At 39.0% G+C, this 20,721-nt stretch overlaps 1 protein-coding gene and 1 pseudogene across 1 annotated transcript in view; both read right to left on the bottom strand.

Moving 5' to 3' along the window:
* Positions 1-13,304: 13,304 nt before the first annotated feature.
* Positions 13,305-14,112, bottom strand: LOC107540211 (large ribosomal subunit protein eL32 pseudogene; annotated as a pseudogene).
* Positions 14,113-18,364: 4,252 nt separating this feature from the next.
* BRCC3 (BRCA1/BRCA2-containing complex subunit 3) overlaps positions 18,365-20,721 on the bottom strand; it is a 62,205-nt gene continuing 59,848 nt past the window's right edge. The window contains exon 11 of the mRNA XM_016216922.2: positions 18,365-19,914. The gene's annotated coding sequence lies outside the window, so the exon portion shown is untranslated. The remainder of the gene's footprint in view (positions 19,915-20,721) is intronic.

The raw sequence follows: 20,721 nt of genomic DNA, 5'->3' as shown, positions 1-20,721 counted from the left end.
TGCCTACTGAGCCAGGCCCTGTTCTAGATGCTGGAAGTTCAGCAGTGAACAAAACAAAAATCCCTGCCCTCATGGAGCTTTCATTCCAAGGGGGGACTGATAAGCAAAAGAAAGGGAAAACACAGATATGATTAGTCCGTGAGAAGTGGAAAGAAGAAAACTCAGACAGAGAAGGGACATACGGTTGTGCCACGATTTTTATTAGACTGAGCAACAAAGCCCTTACTGGAGAGTTCAGTTTCCTTTATCTTTAGCACATAGCATATTCTGTTATTCTTAGTAAGTACTCTAATGTGTTGTATCAAGGAATTTAGAATTATCTACCATCATAAAATGTACAACACACCACATCCTTCATAATTTGGAACCATTTTTTTAAACCAGGCATGGTTTTCAGAACTTTTCCCTCCTTGCCACATAGAAATATTTCCATCGAAGAATCATCTTACCTTCTATGACACTGTTATCCAGGAAGTTGTGTAAAGTGAACAAAGAGTTTCTAGATGCAAGATGTCGGATAAAACGCTGTCAAACAAATGTGCTAAATTCAAAAATTAGTTTGCCCACAAATAGAGTTCATTAATGATTTTGTCATTGTGAATGAATTCTTAACATAATTCTATCATGCAGTTTCTATGTAGTTCATGAGCATTGTTAAGGTGAGCACAGTCATATCCTGGGCTACACTGCATAAGGGCTTGCAGTGCTGTCCTCTGTTTATATACCTCCCAAATAAGTAAGGGCTTAAACATTAAAGCTCATGTGTATATACAAGCTTTCCTCCCAAGACTTTCTATCTAGCCATTCTCCCTTTTTTATTTTTAGAACATTTAATTAATCACAGAATTGATATTTTAATTAATAGTAAATTACTTAATAATTTAATTTACTGAAAAAAATTATACATCTGTGTATCCCACCCCACTACCCAGAAATGATAACTGCTAACTTTCTGACATATCTGTTTCATGTTTATTTTTAAAATAAGAGGATTAAAGTATTGCTGATAAAGTTAAAAATGCCCTTAGCCCCATCCCTAAGTTTGTTTCATTTCCTTCTACTTGAAGGCGCCTGTATCACAGTTTTAATGTGCTATCCTTAGTCCATTTTCTTTATAGCTTCATATATATTTGTTCCATGGAAAAATATCAAGTGTATATTTTAAACTTATATGAATGATATTATACTCTATCATTTTGCAACTTGCTTCCTCTATTAGCATTACTTTTTGAGGTCTAGCCTTGTTGGTATACATTGCATTTAATACAATATAGTATTTGATTGTATCAACACACCTCATTTTAGTTATCTGTTCCCTACTGATTGACTTTTAGGTGATTTCTACATTCTAAATATTATAAATATACTATGAGTAGTGGATTTACTGGGTCACTGGGCTGGGCATTTTCAGTTTTACTAAACATGTCTCAATGCTTTCCTGTGACAGTGATAAACTGCAGCAACTAGTATTTGCATGTCATCCAACTGGTATGTCAATTACCATTTCCTCAAGGTATTCACAACTCTTGACACTGCCATGCTTTTTTTTTTAAATGACTTTATTGTAGTTTTTAAATATATATATATATCTTTATTGACTTCAGAGAGAGGAAGGTAGAGGGAGAGAGAGAGATAGAAATGTCAATGTTGAGAGAGTCATAGATCAGCTGCCTCCTGCAGGTCCCCCACTGGGAATGGAGCCTGCAACCCAGGCATGTGCCCTGACCAAGAATCGAACTGCGATCTCCTGGATCATAGGTCGATGCTCAACAGCTGAGCCATGCCTGGCCGGGCAATATTGCCATGCATTTTATTTTATTTATTTATTTATTTATTTATTTATTTATTTATTTATTTATTTATTTATATTATTATTTTTTTAAATATATCTTTCTTGATTTCAGAGAGAGGAAAAGAGGGGAAGAAGGAGAGACAGAAACATCAATGATGAGAGAGTCATTGATCGAGCCCACAACCTGGGCATGTGCCCTGACTGGGAATCGAACCCCAATTGCCTGGATCCCAGGTCGACGCTCAACCGCTGAGCCACGCCCGGCTGGGCGCCATGCATTTTAAATTTTGCTTAGCTGAACATGTTCTCTGATGGTTTTCAGCCATTCTGATTTCCTTCTCTATAAATTCTTTGTTCGTTTCTTTTGTTCATTATTCCATTGTACTGTCATTTTCTTATGAAAAATGTATGCTGAAAATTAATCTTTTTTCTGTAATATATAAAATCTTACTCCAAATTTATATCTTCCCTACTAAAATGTCATAAGCATATTCTCCTACATTTTCTTCAATTTTAAATTTTAGGTTTTTGCATTTATAGATATTTCATTCATGTGGAATTTCTTTTTTAATATGAATTAAGATAAAGATTTCATTCTATTTTTTCCATAGAGATGCTACTTATTCCAAAAGGCTTTATTTTAAATTTCATATTTACCCCACATTTTTAGTGCCACCAAGATCCTATATAAGTACAGTTCTACTTCTGAGTTCCCCTCACTGTGTTCCATTTATATAAATGTTCTATTTTTACCAACACCATACTATGTAATTACTGTTGCTTTATAATAAGTTTCAAAATCCAGGAGATTTCTAAATCCAAATTTTTTAATGCAAAGCTTACTGAGATAAAATGTTAATCTGAAGTAGAAAATAATAATTTCATGTTATAGAGCATTTCAGTTGTTCTATAAAATACAAAGAGTGTTTGTATGTGGGGAGAGGTGGGCAGGTGATGATGTAATACACTCAGGTATCCAGTTTCTCCTGGTAAAGTAAAGCAGTTATGTAGCAATACATTTTTTTGAATATGTCTGTTGATTTCAGAGAGAGAAAGGGAGAGGGAGAGAGAGAGAGAAACATCAATGATGAGAGTCATTGATTGGCTTCCTCCTGCATGCCCCCTACTAGGGATCAAGCCCACAACCCAAGCATGTGCCCTGACAAGGAATCGAACCATGATCTCCTGGATCCTAGGTCAATGCTCAATGCTGAGACAAGCTGGCCGGGCTGTAGCAATACATTTTTGAGGGCTTCCTCTCTTTGGTCTAAATCATCTAAAAAATTGAGTGAGGGAGGTTGGAAGATGATGGTAGACTGGACCTGACTGAGGGTGAGAGTGTGAGTGGGTGAGTGTGTGCATGGGTGTGAGTGAAGGGAACATCTGTCAGTCTGTGCAAGAACTCCCCAGAGGTTCAGGAGCTCCTGGCAGAGGAGCTGCTGCTGCTGCCACACTGCTCAGCCTGGTCCTTCTCTTTGAATGAGATTGGAGAGCACATCATTTTGGAGGATCCTCAGGGTCCTCCTCAAAAGGAGGCTTTGGGGAGCAGCTTTGACCCGGTGCCCCAAGGCCACTGACAGACGTGTGGGCCCCACAGGCGAAGACCCAGTGCTGTCTGCACCAGCCTAACACCGTGACCCAGTGTGTCTGAACTAGTGCCCACAGAAAACCTCACCACCTCATTGACCCAGCATGCAGGGCCTGCATGACTGCCTGCCTGGCTGCTGTGCCTCCTTGACCCACAGTCTACGGCCTGCCTGCCTGGCCTGCTTCCTTGAAGGGGCATGCCTGGCTGGCCTGCCTACTCCCCGTTGCACCTCCTTGATACTGCACACACGCCGGACTTCCTACCTGGCCTACAGCTTTAATGTAGTGCACCCAGCTCTGCCACTGTGACCCAATGCCTCCCAGACACACAGGCTGGCCATCACGACCTGGTTGCCTGACTCAATGACCTGGGTCTACCAGGCACAAGGCCTTGTTCAAGCCCTGCAGCGTTGACCTGGTGCCCCAAGACAACTGTCCCACTAAAATGAGACAAAGAAACAACACTCAAATGAAAGAAAAGGAGAAATTGCTAGGAAAAAAATAAATGAAACGGAGGCAAGCAATTTATCAGATATAGAGTTCAAAGTAATGGTTATAAGTATGCTCAAACTTAGTGAGAATTACGAACAACTGAATGAGAACTTCATAAGCTTGAATAAGAATCAATTGAAAATGAAGAATGACATAGCTGAAATAAAGAATACACTGGAAGGAATCAACAGTAGATTAAAAGAAGCTGAGGACTGAATCAGTGAATTAGAAGACAAGGTAGGGAAAACACCCAATCAGGAAGAGAATTTAAGGAAGCTTTGAAATGTAACAACATCCGCATCATAGGGGTACAGAATGAGAAGAATCCAAGCAAGGATTAGAGAACAAGTATGAAGAAATAATGACAGAAAACTTCCCTAACTTGTTGAAGGAAAAAGTCACTCAAGTTCAGGAAGCACAGAGGGTTCCAAGCAAGGGGAACCCAAATAGACCCACACCTAGACACATCGTAATTAAAATGGCAAAAGTTAAAGATAAGGAAAGAATCATAAAAGCAACAAGAGAGAGACAGAAAGTTAACAACAAGGGAGCTCCCATTAGACTCACAGCTGATTTTTCAGTAGAAATACTTCAGACCAGAAGGGAGTGGCATTAAGTATTCAAAGTAATGAAAAATAAGGGACTGAATCCAAGACTAATCTATCCAGGAAGGTTATCACTCAAAATTGAAAGTGAAATAAAGCGCTCCGCAGACAAAAAACAGTTAAAGGAGTTTACTACTACCAAACCAGCACTACAAGAAATGCTAAAGGGACTGGTGTAAGAAAAAGAAGCAATACAGAGAAAGAGAGGAACACAGACATAAAGAAAGAATGGAAAAAAGTACCTATCAATAATAACCTTAAATGTAAATGGATTAAATGCTTCAAAAGAAAAAGACATAGGGTAGCTGAAGAGATAAGAAAATATGGCCCACATATATGCTGTCTATAAGAGACCCACCTCAGAACAAGAGACTCATAAAGGATGAAAGCAAAGGGATGGAAAAAACTTTTTCATGCAAATGGAAATGAAAAAAAAGCTGGGGTAGCAACACTCTTTTCTGACAAAATAGACTTCAAAATGAAAGCCAATACAAGAGAGAAAGAAGATCACTAATAGTAAAGGGTTTGATTCAAAAGAGGATATAACCCTGGTAAACATATATGCACCCAATATAGGAGCACCTAAATATATTTAAAAAACTACTGGAGGAATTTAAGGGAGAGATCGACAGCAATACAATCATAGTAGGGGACTTTAACACCCCACTGGCATCACTGGATAGATCTTCCAGGCAAAAAATCAACAAGAAAACAGTGACTCTAAATGACACCCTAGATCAGATGGATTTAATTGACATTTACAGAACATTCCACCCCAAAGATACAGAATATACGTTCTTCGCAAGTGCACATGGGACATTGTCAAAGATAGACCACATGTTAGGACACAAAATAGAGGAAATAAGTCTCTATAATTTCAAGAAGATTGAAATCATATCAAGCATCTTCTCGGATCACAGTGGCACGAAATTAGAAATCAACTACAATAAAAACACTAAAAGACATTCAAACACATGGAGGCTAAATAGCATGCTATTAAACAATGAATGGGTTACCAATGAGATCAAGGAAGAAATAAAAACTTCCAGGAAAAAACTGAAAATGAACACACAACAACCGATAATCTATGGAACACAATGAAAGAAGTCCTCAGAGGGAAGTTCATAGCACTACAGGTTTACTTCAAAAAAACAAGAAAAGCTTTTAATAAACTCTCTAACACTACAACTGAAAGACTTAGAAAGAGAACAACAAGGAAGGCCCAGAGTAAGTAGAAAGAAGGAAATACTAAAAATCAGAGCAGAAATAAATAACACAGAGATTAAAAAAAAAGCAATACAAAAGATCAATAAAACCAAGAGCTGGTTCTTTGAAAAGATAAGCAAGATAGATGGCCCTTTAGCCAGACCCATTAAGAAACAAAGAGAGAGGACTCAAATAAAAATAGAAACAAAAGAGGTGAAGTAGCAATTGATCCAACAGAAATACAAAGGATTGTAAGAAAATATTATGAACTCAACTATACACCATCAAGCTGGAGAACCTGGATGAAATGGACAAATTCCTAGAAAAATACAACGTTCCAAAACTCAATCAGGAAGAGTCAGAAAACCTGAATAGGCTGATAATTGCCGATAAAGTTGAAGCAGTAATCAAAGGGCTCCAAGAACACAAAAGCCCTGGTTCAGATGGCTTCACAGAAGAGTTTTACCAAACATTCAAAGAAGAACTAACACCTATCCTTCTCAAACTATTCCAGAAAATCCAAGAAGAAGGAACACTTCCAAGCTCTTTTTATGTGGCCAGCATTAGCTTAATTCCAAAACCAGATAAAGACACTACAAAGAAAGAGAATTACAGGCCAGTATCCCTGATGAACATAGATGCTAAAATACTCAACAAAATATTAGCAAATCAGATCAGGCAATATATTAAAAAGATCATACACCATGACCAAGTGGGATTTATTCCAGGGATGCAAGGCTGGTACAATATTCACAAATCAATAAATGTGATACATCACATAAACAAATTGTAGACAAAAATCACTCCATGATATCAATAGATGCAGAAAAAGCATTCAACAAAATCCAGCACCCATCTTTGATCAAAACTCTCAGCAAAGTGAGAATAGATGGTTCATAACTCAATATAATAAAAGCCATATATGCCAGACCTACAGCAAACATCATACTCAATGGGCAGAAACAAAAAACATTTCCCTTAAGGACAGGAACAAGACAGGGGCTTCTACTTTCACCACTCCTATTCAACATAGTACTGGAAGTCCTAGCCACAGCGATGAGACAAGAAGAAAACATAAAAGGCACCCAAAATGGAAAGGAGAAAGTAAAACTGTCATTATTCGCAGATGACATGATATTGTACAGAGAAAATCCTAAAGACTCCACCAAAAAACTACTAGATTTAATAAATGAATTTGGCAAGGTAGCAGGATACAAAATTAACACCCAGAGCCCGGCAGGGAGTGGCTCAGCGGTTGAGCGTCGACCTGGGATCCAGGCAATCGGGGTTCGATTCCTGGTTCGATGCCTGGGTTGTGGGTTCGATCAATGACTCTCATCATTGATGTTTCTGTCTCTCTCTCCCTCTCCTTTCCTCTCTCTGAAATCAATAAAGATTTTTTTTTTTTAAATTAACACCCAGAAATTGATGGCATTTTTATACACCAACAATGAACTCATAGAAAGAGAAACTACAAACTATCCCATTTACCACTGCAACAAAAAAATTAATATAACTAGGAATAAACTTAAACAAGGAGATAGAAGACCTATACTTGGAAAACTACAGGTCCTGCAAAAAGAGATAGAGGAAGATATAAACAAGTGGAAGAACATACTGTGTTCAGGATTGGAAGATTTAACACCATTAAAATGTCCATATTATCCAAAGCAATCTATAAATTCAATGCAATCTCTATTAAAATACCAATGGCATATTTCACAGATCTAGAACAAACACTTCAAAAATTTATATGGAATGAAAAAAGACCCTGAATAGCCATGGCAATTTGACAAAGAACAAAGTTGGAGGGATCACAATACCAGATATCAAGTTATACTACAAAGCCACTGTAATCAAAACAGCCTGGTTCTGGCACAAGAACAGACACACAGATCAGTGGAACAGAACAGAGACCCCAGAAATTGATCCAAACAGTCATGCTCAATTAATATTTGACCAAGGAGGCAAGAACATACAGTGGACAGTGGACTAAAGACAGTCTCTTCAATAAATGGTGTTGAGAAAATTGGACAGGCACATGCAAAAAAATGAAACTAGATCATCAACTTACTCCATACACAAAAATAAACTCAACATGGATAAAAGACTTAAATGTAAGATGTGAAATCATAAAAACCCAAAAGAAAAGGTAGGCAGCAAAATCTCAGACATCTCGCATAGCAATATGTTTGCCAATACATCTCCTTGGGCAAGATAAACGAGAAAGAAAATAAACAAATGGGACAACATTAAAATAAAAAGCTTCTACACAGCAAAAGAAACCATCAACAAAACAAAAAGGGACCCCACTGTATGGGAGACCATATTTGCCAATGACACACCGAGAAAGGGTTAATATCCAAAATATATAAGGAACTCATACAGCTTAACAGAAGGAAGAGAAACAATCCAATTGAAAAATGGGCAAAAGACCTAAATAGACACTTCTCCAAAGAGGACAGGCAGATGGCCAAGAGACATATGAAAAAATGCTCAAAGTCACTAATCATCAGAGAGATGGGAGTTAAAACGACAATGAGATATCACCTCACACCTATCAGAATGGGCACCATCAAAAAATCATCAAATGACAAGTGCTGGCGAGGATATGGAGAAAAGGGAACCCTAGTACACTGCTGGTGGGAATGCCAACTGGTGCAGCCCCTATGGAAAACAGTATGGAGTTTTCTCAAAAAATTAAAAATGGAGCTGCCTTTTGACCCAGTAATCCCACTTCTAAAAATGTATACTAAGAAACCTGAAACATTAATCAGAAAGAATTTATGCACCCCTATGTTCACTGCAGCACAATCTACAATAGCTAAGAACTGGAAACAGTCCAAGTACTCATTAGCAGATGAGTGGATAAAAAAGCTGTGGGACATTTACACCATGGAACGCTATGTAGCTCTAAAAAGAAGGATCTCTTATCCTTTGGGACAGTATGGATGGACCTGGAGACTATTATGCTAAGCGAAATAAGCCAGTTAGAGAAAGACAAGTATCACATGATCTCACTCATATGTGGAATACAATGAACAAAATAAACTGTTGAACAAAATATATCCAGAGACATAGAAGCATGGAACAGACTGAGGGATCTCATAGGTAAGGCAAGAGTGGGGTAATTGGGGGGTGGTGATTAATCAAAGAACTTATATAGCCCGGTCGGGCATGGCTCAGGGGTTGAGCATCGACCTAGGATCCAGGCGATCGGGGTTCAATTCCCAGTCAAGGCACATGCCCGGGTTGCAGCTTGATCCTCAGTTGGGGGCGTCCAGGAGGCAGCCAATCAATGACTCTCTCATCATTGATGTTTCTATCTCTCTCTCTCCCTCTCCTTTCCTCTCTCTGAAATCAATAAAGATATAATTTTTTAAAAAAACAACTTATATACATATATGCATAACCCAAGGATACAGACAATAGTGTGGAGAAGGCCTGGGGGCAGGGAGGTGTTAGATGCAGTGTGGAAGGTATCAATGGTGGGGGGGGGGTTGGAGGAAAGGGGACATCTGTAATACTTTCAACAATAAAAATAAGTTATAAAAAAGTGATGGTACATATATACAATGAAATTTACTCAGACTTTAAAAAGAATGAAATCTTACTTTTTCCGACAGCATAAGCAGACCTAGAGGCTATTTTGCTCTGTGAAATAGTCAGTCAGAGAAAGATATATACCACATGACTGCACTTATATGTGTAATCTAAAGAACAAGACAAATGAACAAACAGAAACAGACCCATAGATACATAGAACAGAGTGATTGATGGTTGCAGGGTCGGGGTGGGAGAGTGGTTTGGAAGAATAGGTAAAAAAGGTGAAGGCAGTGAGAAGAACAGATTGGCAGTTGCAAAATACTCATGGGAATGTCAAGTACAGCATAGAAAATATAGTCAATAATATTGTAATAACTGTGTATGATGTCAGTTGGGTACTGGAAATATCGAGGTGAATACTTTGTAAAGTATATGATTATCTAACCACTATGCTGTACACCTGAAACTAATATAAAATAATATTGAGTATAAACTGTAATTTTAAAAATTAAAATAAATTTTAAAATATAAACAACAAAAAAGAACTGAGTGAAATATCCAACCTATTGTCCACTTTATTATCCAGAGGCTAAAATAGTATATACCTCAAATACTGATTACAAAGATATACTCATATGCAAAATTGAAAAAAATCAGCTTTTTCATACCCAGTGCTATTACTTCCCCTACTTGTCACAATTGAAAGTAAAAGGTGGTAAGCCTTTGCCAAGCCAAGAACATTTTTCCAGTTGGAAATGATTACCATTTGTATATACAGCATGCTCACCTCATTTCCATGCACTGTAAGGTGATGCACAGTAACCAGGGCTTTGAACACAACCACCCAGCTGCTGCTCCTAGTTTTCTCAGAAAGAACATCCGCCAGGTGTTTAACACTCATATTTGTTTCATTTATGTAGTGAATTAGCTCTAAATTAGAGACAGTGACAAGCATTAAAATGCAGGCTGAGAAATAAATTTCAAAACCAAACTTGTTAACTTTAATTTAAATACAGATGCAATTAAATCTCAGAGAAATAATAAAGGGAATAATCCAAAACATTTTCTTCTTTACAAGTATTACAGTTTGTAATGACATACATGACATTTAATGCCTATCTACCCTATTGTTCTGTACACCTGATGATGATAGGGACAGTGTCCATTTTGGTCACCACTATCTCCCCAAGACCCAGCACAGTAGTTGGTACATAACAGGTTATGGTAAGTACTTGTTAAGTGAATAGGACTCAAGAAGGTAAGTAACATACCCAAGGACATACGAGTGGTCAAGCAGTGGGGCTGGGCTTTGAAATCAGGTTTGTTTGACCCTGCACACCAAGATATTAATCACTATGTCATACTGCCTCTCTCAAGGAAAGTGGCATACCATGAAGGTTCAGTCAGGAGCTTTCTTCTTAGTGGCACCCTGCATCTGACCACTTTGATTGCATCATTTAACCCCTTATTGCTTCTTCTTGAGTCCACTTCCCCATAGCCTTGCTCTTGGTTTATTGCAACAGCTTCCCAAGTTCATGCCTCATTCAATTTATTATAACCATTCATCAATTTATTTCATATGGTCCCTCAAAAGCTATCTTTCATTGTTTCATTTTCCTATTCAAGAACATGCAGTTTATCAACTCAAAATCTTTTTTCCTTTCAAAACTAGAAATGATCATTATAAAACTTCTTCCCTAGTACTCATTCATTAATCAGCATCTTCACATGCATAGCACTAGGATAGGTACTGAAGAGAGTGCTTAACAAACATGCCAGTGGGTTGGAGAAATATGCTGACCCTAACTGCATGCCCAGATTTATTTATTCAAGAAGTGTATATAGAAAACAGAAAATCATGGTAGTAATTCAAGTGTCCCCCTTTGGTTGCATGCCTCTTTCACCCAGATAACTACTGCTTGTCCTTTAGGTCTTAAAAAGCCAATTCTGGTACATACAGTGGAACCTCAGTTCTCAAACTTAATTCATTCCAGAAGACTGTTTGAGAAGAAATTTGTTTGAAAATCGAATCATTTTTCCCCATTAGAAATAATGTAAATTGAATTAATTCATTCCAGACCCCTAAATGATTCCCTGTTTTAACCTTTCCTTATATACAGTACATGAGTCAGCTATGAAGGTTTTAATAGCAGTAAGATTTATGTATATTGCCAATAGCACATATTATTTATAAAGTCCCTGCTTACAGTGAGTTCAAACAATAGGGAGTGGGGAGATCCCACGAGTCTATTCTGTCTTTGATCTCAAGCTAACTTTAAAAATCAAAATTCTTTCCCTTTGAAACATACACAGGAACACCAAAAAAGGTTGCCAAGGACACTCTAAAGTCTATTCATGGACCTTAATTTAGGATTGCCTATAGAAGGTTTGCTTGATAAACCTTTCCTTCATTTCAGAAGATCACAGAATGTAATGGGGCCTAGGGTGGGCTTTGGAATTGAGACCTTTCTCAGAAGTTTGGGTTATTATTCCACCACCTGTTGTGTCCTAAGTTATTTGAATAACTTATAGTTTGGAGTTCAGTAGTCCAGTGGTTCTCTACTAGGCTCAATCAAAGATTACAAGAAGTGAGAATCCAATCTCACCAGTCCTGCAGCGGAGAGGAGTAGGGAAAGGAGGGCTTGCGGGGGGGGGGGGGGGGGGTGCCGACCGTTAGAGGCGCTTAGAGCACTAGATTTGCTACTTAGTCATGTGAGTCGCCCACACTAGACTTCCTACTCACCTGCCAGGTGTTTCAGGTCTGGTTCCATAAGCTCATCCGTGGTTGCTTCAAGGGCAGCCTTGGACACAGATGACCCCATGTGTGCGTCGTAGACTGCCAGCCACGAGGGCGATGGCTGCTGGATCTAGCTCCTCCCCTTCCGGGCTAGTGAGTGGACTGAGCAGCTGACTGAGCAACGGACCACACCCCCTGGCGACGGATGAGACGCCTGAGGTGACCGAAGAAAGGCATGACCCTGCAGATAGTTTGCACTAGATGACTTTTCACGGAGGCTGAGGCTGACCTGCAACATTATGAGGTGGGATTTTTAAGTTGTGAGGCGCGGGAAAGTTTTCTGCAAGAAAGCCGGACAAAATGGCCGTAGGTCCAAGAATGAGTTTTGAAGACAGAACCAGCCTTAGGGCTGGGCATTTCCAGAGCAGCGACGGTAGACCCTTTCAATAGTAGACACTCAAAACAAATAACAACCATTGAATGAATAGTATGAAGAAGGGGGACATTTTGGGGGCTCCTGATGAAAGGTCTGAATATCTTCCGATCTTGGGAAGTGGTCCTACGATGGTACTTTGGGAATCCTTTGTTAGCGAGGCTTCATTCACACATCATGGGATTTGTATCCTGCCTGAAACAATGTCCTCCTACCCTTCATTCAGCATCAGATACAGAAGTTCATACAGTTCGTTTAATAGTATTCCTTTATTATCCTTTTAATGCCTGTGTAATCTGCAGTGATGTTACTTCTGTCGTTCTTCATATTGGTAATATATAAGTCGTCTCTCATTTTTATCTTGATAGGTCTGGCTAGAAAGTTATCAACTTTATTGATCTTCTCAAAGAACTACCTTTAGGTGTCACTGATTTTGTCTATAATCTGTTTAATATTCCATTGATTTCCCTTCTTTATTATTTCCTGCCTTCTACTTACTTTCTTTTTTTTTTTTCTCTTTATTTTCAGGCTTCTTAAGGTAGGTTACCTTCCTTAAGATGCTTGTCTTTTAATAATATAGGCATTTACAGTTAAGTACTGCTTTTGTTGCAAAGAACATATTTCTTATTATTTCAATATATTAAAATTTGTTGAGTTATTTTATGGCACAAAATATGTTGTCTCAAGGTAAATGTTCTGAGTGAAATTTTCTTAAAAATATTCTAGTTTTATATACTTGGTCAACATATATATATGCCAGTACTGTGCTGTTTTGATTACTATCGTCTTGTAGTATAACTTGATATCAGGTAGCATGATTCTTCCAACTTTGTTCTTCTTTCTCTGGATTGCTGTGGCTATTTGTCTATGTGTGTGTGTGTGTGTGTGTGTGTGTGTGTGTGTGTGTGTGTGTGTGGTTCCATATACATTTTTGGATTATTTGTTCTAGTTCTGTGAAATAAGTCATTGGTATTTTGACAGGAATTGCATTGAATTTATACATTGCTTTGGGTAGTATGGACATTTTAACATTGTTAATTCTTCCTATCCATAAGCATGGTATATGCTTCCATTTATTTGTACCTTCTTCAATTTCTGTCTTCAGGGTTTTATAATTTTCTGAGTATAAGTCTCTTATCTCCTTGGTTAAATTTATTCGTAGGTATTCTATTTTATTTTTTTGAAGCAATTGTGAATGGGATTGTTTTCTTAGTTTCCCTTTCTTTCTTTTTCCAGATGGCAGAATTTTATGGTTTTAACACAAATACAATGTGTACACAATCTGTGTATTCATTTTCTTCACAGCACAGCCTGGCATTGGGATTGGTGACTCTGATGGCCAGCTGGGCTGTTCTTTCCACAATGGCTTTATGGTTCTTTGAGAAGTTTTGAGCAATCTCAACACACTAAGATTTGTTGCACATCGGCAGCACTTCAAGCTCCTTGACATTGTAAACCAGAAACTTCTGCAAGCCACTTCCCAGTGCTTTGCTTTCTTGTTGCTCCCATAACCAATGTTGGGCATCAGGATCTGGACCTTGAATCTTCTGCACACCCTATTATCAATGCCTTTGAGTTTCCACTAGTTCCACTTAATTTTGACATATCAGTCTGACTGGTGCTGGGTGAACTTCTTGGTCCTCTTTTCAACAACCTTGGGTTTTATGAGGGGTCTGAGGGCAGCCATGGTGCTGAATAGGAGATGGCTGATACCTCCATAGGCAGCACCAAGAGTTAGTTTCCATTTCTGATAGTTCATTATTGGTGTGTAAAACTGCAACTGATTTCTGGATATTTATTTTGTATCCTGCCACTTTACTGAATTTATTTATCAGTTCTAGTAGTCTTTTGGTGGAATCTTTAAGGTTTACTATATACAGTATCATGTCATTTGCAAATAACAACAGTTATACTTCTTCCTTTCCAATTTGGATGCCTTTTATTTCTTCTTCTTTCTGATTCTGTGGTTAGGACATCCAGTATTATGTTGAATAAGAGTGGTGAAAGTGGACATCCCTGTCTTGTTCATGATCTACAAGGAAACACTTTTAGTTTTTGCCATTGAATATGATGTTAGCTGTGGACCTCTTTGGGTTCATCTTGTTTGGGACTCTCTGTGCTTCCTGGACTTGTGTGTCTTTTTCCTTTACCAGGTTAGGGAAGTTTTAAGTCATTATTTCTTCAAATAGGTTTTCAATCCCTTGCTCTCGTTCTTCTCCTTCTATGATGCTGATGTTGTGATACTTCATGTTGTCCCAAGTATCCCTTAAAACTATCCTCATTTTTAAAAATTATTTTTTCTTTTTGTTTCTCTGATTGGGTGTTTTCTGCTATGTTCTCTTCCAAATCACTAATTCGAGCCTCTGCTTCATCAACCCTTCCATTGATTCCTTCTAGTGTATTTTTCATTTCTGACTGGTAGGGGTTTTTTTATGGTTTTTATGTTTTTTTCATGCTATCTCTTTGTTTAAGTTCTTAATGAGTTCATCCATTCTGCCCCTAAGTTACTTGAGCATTCTTATAACTATTGTTTTAAACTCTATATCTGATAGATTGCTTTCCTACATTTCATTTAGTTCTTTCCCTGGGCATTTCTCCTGTTCTTTCACTTGAGGCATGTTTCTTGGTCTCCCCATTTTTGGCTGCTTGTCTGTATTTGTTTCTGTGTATTAGTTAGATATGCTATACATCCCAATCTTGTTTTGAAGGCCTTATGTGATTGGTGTGTCGTGAGGCTCAACAGCACAGTTTTCCTGATCACCCAAGCAAGGTGCTCCAGAGATGTCCCTTGGGTGGGTTATGTGAGCCTTCCTGTCATACTTAAGTCTTGATTGCTGTTGGACAAGCTGTGCTCAGGGTTGACCCTCAGGCTGGCTGACTGTGAGGATTGACCCTGGCCACAGTGTTTGAGTGGCTGTGCAGATGCTAACCACATGAAGTAGAATTTGCTGCAGCAGAGTCTGGTGCCTACTGAGATCTCCCTTTGGATGTGCTGCTTTTGGAGCTAATTGAGTCCTGCTCTGATGTGTTCTAAAGTCTGCCACTTGGTGTGTTGATTCTAGGGCTTCTTGGGAGGGAGTCTGGCGCAGGTCAATGTCAGGCACTCTCTGTGACTGGTCCTGGACTACCTGTCTGGAGCTACAAAGCTATCCAGTTTGTGGCTACCTCTGCTGGGCCTGGGTGTGAGTGGGAAGGGCCAAGCTGAGCACCAAGCCTCACTTCCACGAGCACTTTGTCCGGGGCAGGTCAGCAAAAGGCCCAAGGCACCCTGAGATCCACCTTCACCTGCGTCTGCCTGCCAGCTGCCTGCTAGGCTCAGTCACTGAAAAGGCCTCTGGTGGTATGCAAGTTGCATGAGGTAGGTTCTCATCAGTCACCAGGTAGGGGCAGGTGGTGGTCACCAAACTGATACAGATTCAAATTCACTGCCTGTGCTGGGTCTGAGGCCACTCAGCAAAAGTCCCAGGGTACACTAAGGCCAGCTCCCACCCACCAGGTGCACATAGACCTTTTTGGTGGGGAAGGGTCTAAGGGAGTCATCAGGGTGAGGCCAGCAAAGTTCATCAGGCCCAAACAGATCAAGATTTGGCCATGTGAAGGGAGGGCTCTACAGGGGCACAGTGGTTTCAGTCAGGCATGAGAGGTAAAGATGGCCCCTACCCTAGAGTGACACAGCTTTTTCTCCTGGATTCTGCCTGGACCTCCTTGACAGCCTGAGCTCAGCAGAGTGGTGCCTCAGGAATTGGGAGGTTGGGCCTAGTGAATCTCCTATTGGAGGGTGATGCGGGTCAGGCTTGCATGAAGGGGGAATGGCCCCTGCCCTAGAACCACACAAATCAATCTCTCTTGGATGCTGCCCAGACCACCCTGAGAGTCTGAGCTCAATAGGGCAGGGTGCCTGGGAGTTGGGAGGGTGGGGCTAGTGGATCTCCTGTTGGGGGGTCAGTAGATGTCAGGCTTTCAGAAAGGTGGGGGAATGGCCCCTGTCCCAATGCCACGCCACTCGGTCTCTGACACCCCGAGCCCACGTGGACCTCTACATCATGGGGTCAGGCAGCTGACTCCTCTGCGGGGTGTGAGCTCCACAGGGTGGGGGGGCAGGGAGTCAGGAGTGTGGGGTTAGTGCATTCCCCAAGCTGATGCCATAAGTAGGGGAGTCCCTGACCCAAGGAAGATGGAGTCCGTGGGAGGACTCAGCACAGGGACCCTGTCGACTGATCCTTCAGCTCTCTCCCCACAGCCACACAATCCTTCTCCTCACAGGACTACTCTGCTCCCAGCCGCCATCTCTCTGCTGGAGCTTAGGGTGAGTGGCTGTGAATGAGATTTTGTGTGCTGGCCCTTTAAGAGGGTGCAAGAGGGTGCCTGGATTTCTAACAGACTCCCATCTCTTCCTGGCGGACAGAATCCACGCTGATTTTCATAGTCAGATGTTATGTGGGCTCCTTTTACTGGCTCTGGTGCTATAGACTGGGAAGCCTGGCATGAAGTTAAGACCCTATGCTCCTCAGGGAGGACCTCTGTAGTTGGGAATCCCTCTGGATTATCAGCCACTGCATATTTGTGTAGGACCAGCCCTTTTTGCGTCTCCACCCTTCCTAGCAGTCTTGATATGGCTTCTTCTATAAATCCTTGGTTATAAGACTTCTGTTCAGTTAGTCAGTTGGTTATTCAAGTTCATTGTTCTATATTTTCTTTGAAATTCTAGTTTGGTCCTGGAAGGAGGTGAGTGTAACTTCTACCTACTCTGCCCCCATCTTGGATCAAGTTCATACTTTTTCCCTTTGGGAAAAAAGTTTGTATTAATACTTCCAATTTCAGTCCAACACCATGAGGTTCATTTTACCCTTCCCCCTTTTCATGTTTGTAAATCATTTCTCTGACACTGAAAAACCTAGTTCTCCCTTTCCTCAATATATTTATTTGCTTAATCAATTCACATATTTGTTTAGTGTAACTGATTGCTGGATGATGTGCCATTAAGACAGCGGAGTGGAAATCTATAGTAGGCAGGTAGAATTGTAGGTCTAGAGTTCGCACAAAGGTCTATATCAGGGGTAGGGAGCCTTTTTTCTGCCAAGGGCCATTTGGATATTTATAACATCATTTGTGGGCCATACAAAATTATCAACTTAAAAATTAGCTATGAAAAAAGCTCCTAGATTTGTTGAATTTTGAGTCCGCCTGCAGTCACCTTGACAAAACCAGATCAAATTATTTTGCTGGCATATATGGCCTGCAGGCCAGACATTCCCCCCTCTAGTCTAGATGGAGACACAGATTTGTCTGTCAACTGCATATAAGTAAGCAAATGTGAAGAAGCCTATGAATGAATTTGAGAAGAAACAGCCAGAGAAGAGAAAAATCAGAAAAGAGTAGAATAGCAGAAGCCAAAAGAGATATTTCAAAGAACAGTGGCCAATTGTGTCAGGACTGAAAGATTCATTAAGGACAGGAAAGACATCTATTGACTTTCATTATGTGGAGGTCATTGGTGACTTTGGCAGGAGTGGTTTGAATGGAGTGATGTGGGCATAGGTCAGAATGCAATGAGTTGAATGAACAGATGAGAAAACAAAGAAAGAAAACACGTGTGTATCTGTTTCCATCAGAATCTTGGCTGTGATTGAAAATAGAATCTGCTGACCAGAAGGGAATACACAATCGTGAGCCGAATGCAGTATATTGTATAAACCAGATTGGTGCAAGTGGGAAGTAATGACACATCTTGTTCACATCACTGTTCCTTGTGATGCTTAACACTTAAAGACTGAACACTTAGCTAAAAGGAAACTTGGTGGCCATCTACTCTAACCTTATAAAAAAATAAAATGAAGCCCAGAAAGGGAAAGGGATGTGTGCTCGAGGTTGGCCTGTAAAAAACTCAAATCATTTTATTGCCCTTAGACTTTCTTTTTATTACTTTTACCTTATTTCATAAAATAAGTACCATAAATCCTAGTACCTTATTTAGTACTTATGATTTTTTATTTTGCAATAATTATGGACCTACAAGAAGTTGCAAATAGTACAATGAGTCCCATGTACCCTTCCCTCAGTTTTCCCCAGTAATAAGATCTTACATAAGTATAGTACTACTTTAAAACCCACATATTGAAAATGGTACAATATTCTTTACTAGACTGCAGACCTTATCCAGTTTCACATGATACAATGGTACAATACTCCTTACCAGACTGCAGAACTTACTCAGATTTTAATGCATTCATTTGTAGGTGTATGTAGTTTTAGCACAGATATAAATTCATTTAATCAATGCCACAATCAAGATACAGAACTGTTCCATCAGCACAAAGGAACTCTTAATAGTCACATTTACCCCATACACCTCCAGACCCTATGCCTGACTACCATTAATCCTTTTTTCATTTCTGTAATTCTGTCATTTCAAGAACGTTACATAAATCAATCATACAGTATGTGACCTTTTGAGACTGTTTTTTTTTTTTCATTCATCATGATACCCTTGAGGTCCATCCAAGTTGTGTGTATCAATAGTCTATTCCTTTCAATTGAAGAGTAGTATTCCATAGTATGGATGGTTGGTTTAACCACTCAATTGCAGGACATCTGGGTTGCTTCCAGTTTGGGGCTATTACAAATAAAGACGCTAAAAACATTTGTGTACAAGTTTTCTTGCCAACATAGGTTTTCATTTCTCTGTGATAAATGTCCAAGAGTTCAACTGCTGGGTCACATGATGCATATATGTTTAACTTTATTAAAATTTCATTTTACATTCCTATCAGCTATGTAGGAGAGATCCAGTTTGTATGCTCAACAGCATCTGGTATTTTCAATATTTTTTCTTTAGGTGTTCTGATAATTGTGTAGTAATAAATCAGCATTCCCTGATAACTAATGAAGTGCAACATCTTTTCATGTGCTTACTTGCCATTCATATAGCTTCTTTAGTGAAATGTCTATTCATGCCTTTTGCTCATTTTCCAATTGGACTATTTTTACTGTTATATATTCTAAATTGATCAGATATATGGTTTGCAAATAATTCTCTCAATAATTTCCTCCTTTTAAAGGTTTTGCAAAGCAAAAGTTTTTCATTTTGATGAAGTCCTATATATCGACTTTTCCTTTTAGGATTGTGCTTTTGGGGTAAAGGCTGAGAACTTGTTGCCTAGCCCAAGATCCTGAAGATTTTTCTATGATTTTATTTCTAAAATTTTTGTAGTTTTACATCTTACATATAAATCCATGATACGTTTTGTGTTAATTTTTGTATAAGGTTTGCATTTTATGTCAAAGTTCATTTTTTGCCTTTGGGTGTCCAATTACTCCAGCATCATTTGTTGAAAAGACTATCCTTCCTTCATTGCATTGCTTTTGCACCTTTGTCAAAATCAGTTGGGCATAGACCATACTATTTGATTACTCCTGTCTTATAATAAGTCTTGAATCAGGTAATGTGAGTCTTCCAACTTTTTCTTCAAAATTGATTTAGCTTATTTAATTTTTCACTTGGATATTTTCATTTTTCCTATAGGGAAAGAAAAAATAGAGAAGAACTGTGGCTGTGAGGAATTAGGGAAAATATAGCATTTATACTGCATATGCCCTAGGGTAGTGGTTTTCAAACTTTAGCATGCCTTAGAATCAGCTGGGGAGTTCACAAAAATTTCTGGGTTCCACCCCCAGAGATGAAGTTTGACCTCCAAGTGATTCTGGTACAGGTGGTTCTAGACTATACTTTAAAACATGAAAAACAATAATCTAAGGATAAGTAAGAAACAAAAACCAATGCTTTGTTGAGATTGGGGCTCTTTTTGTTTACTTTCTTTCTACTTCCTCCAGTTCCCACTTTAATTTCCAGTATGCAATAGGCTTGACTCTTTTCTGAAGACACATTTAACATCTGTGGTTACACAAGGTAAGAATAATGCAACAGAACATGTTAAAGTATGATTTTTGTTATATCCTAAATGCTAAATATTTCTGGAAAAACACATTTATAATGGAAGTTCCTAGGTAAATAGGATTTGCTTGATAAAATTTTACTTCAGAGTCAGATATGCTAGAACTAATCTATTTGGTTAGAAAGGAACCCACATAGATTCAACTTTGATAGGTATCTCAGAATACACATTTCAGAGATCAAGAAGGAAGACATAAACCTTGTGTACTTATTTACTTGTCCAACATAAACATCATAACTATAAAACTAAAACATTAAATACTCCTTTTCCTTCAGCTTATTCTAGGGAGTGTATCTGAAAATGAAAATAAATATTTCCAAGTTAAACAAGGGGAAAATAAACATTTAAAATATATTACCCAGACATTTTAT

Source organism: Miniopterus natalensis, chromosome X (genome assembly GCF_054644295.1).
Source record: "Miniopterus natalensis isolate mMinNat1 chromosome X, mMinNat1.hap1, whole genome shotgun sequence".
Taxonomy (NCBI): domain Eukaryota; kingdom Metazoa; phylum Chordata; class Mammalia; order Chiroptera; family Miniopteridae; genus Miniopterus; species Miniopterus natalensis.
The sequence above is the reverse complement of the archived record's forward strand: the minus strand, read 5'-3'. Positions and strand labels throughout refer to the sequence as shown.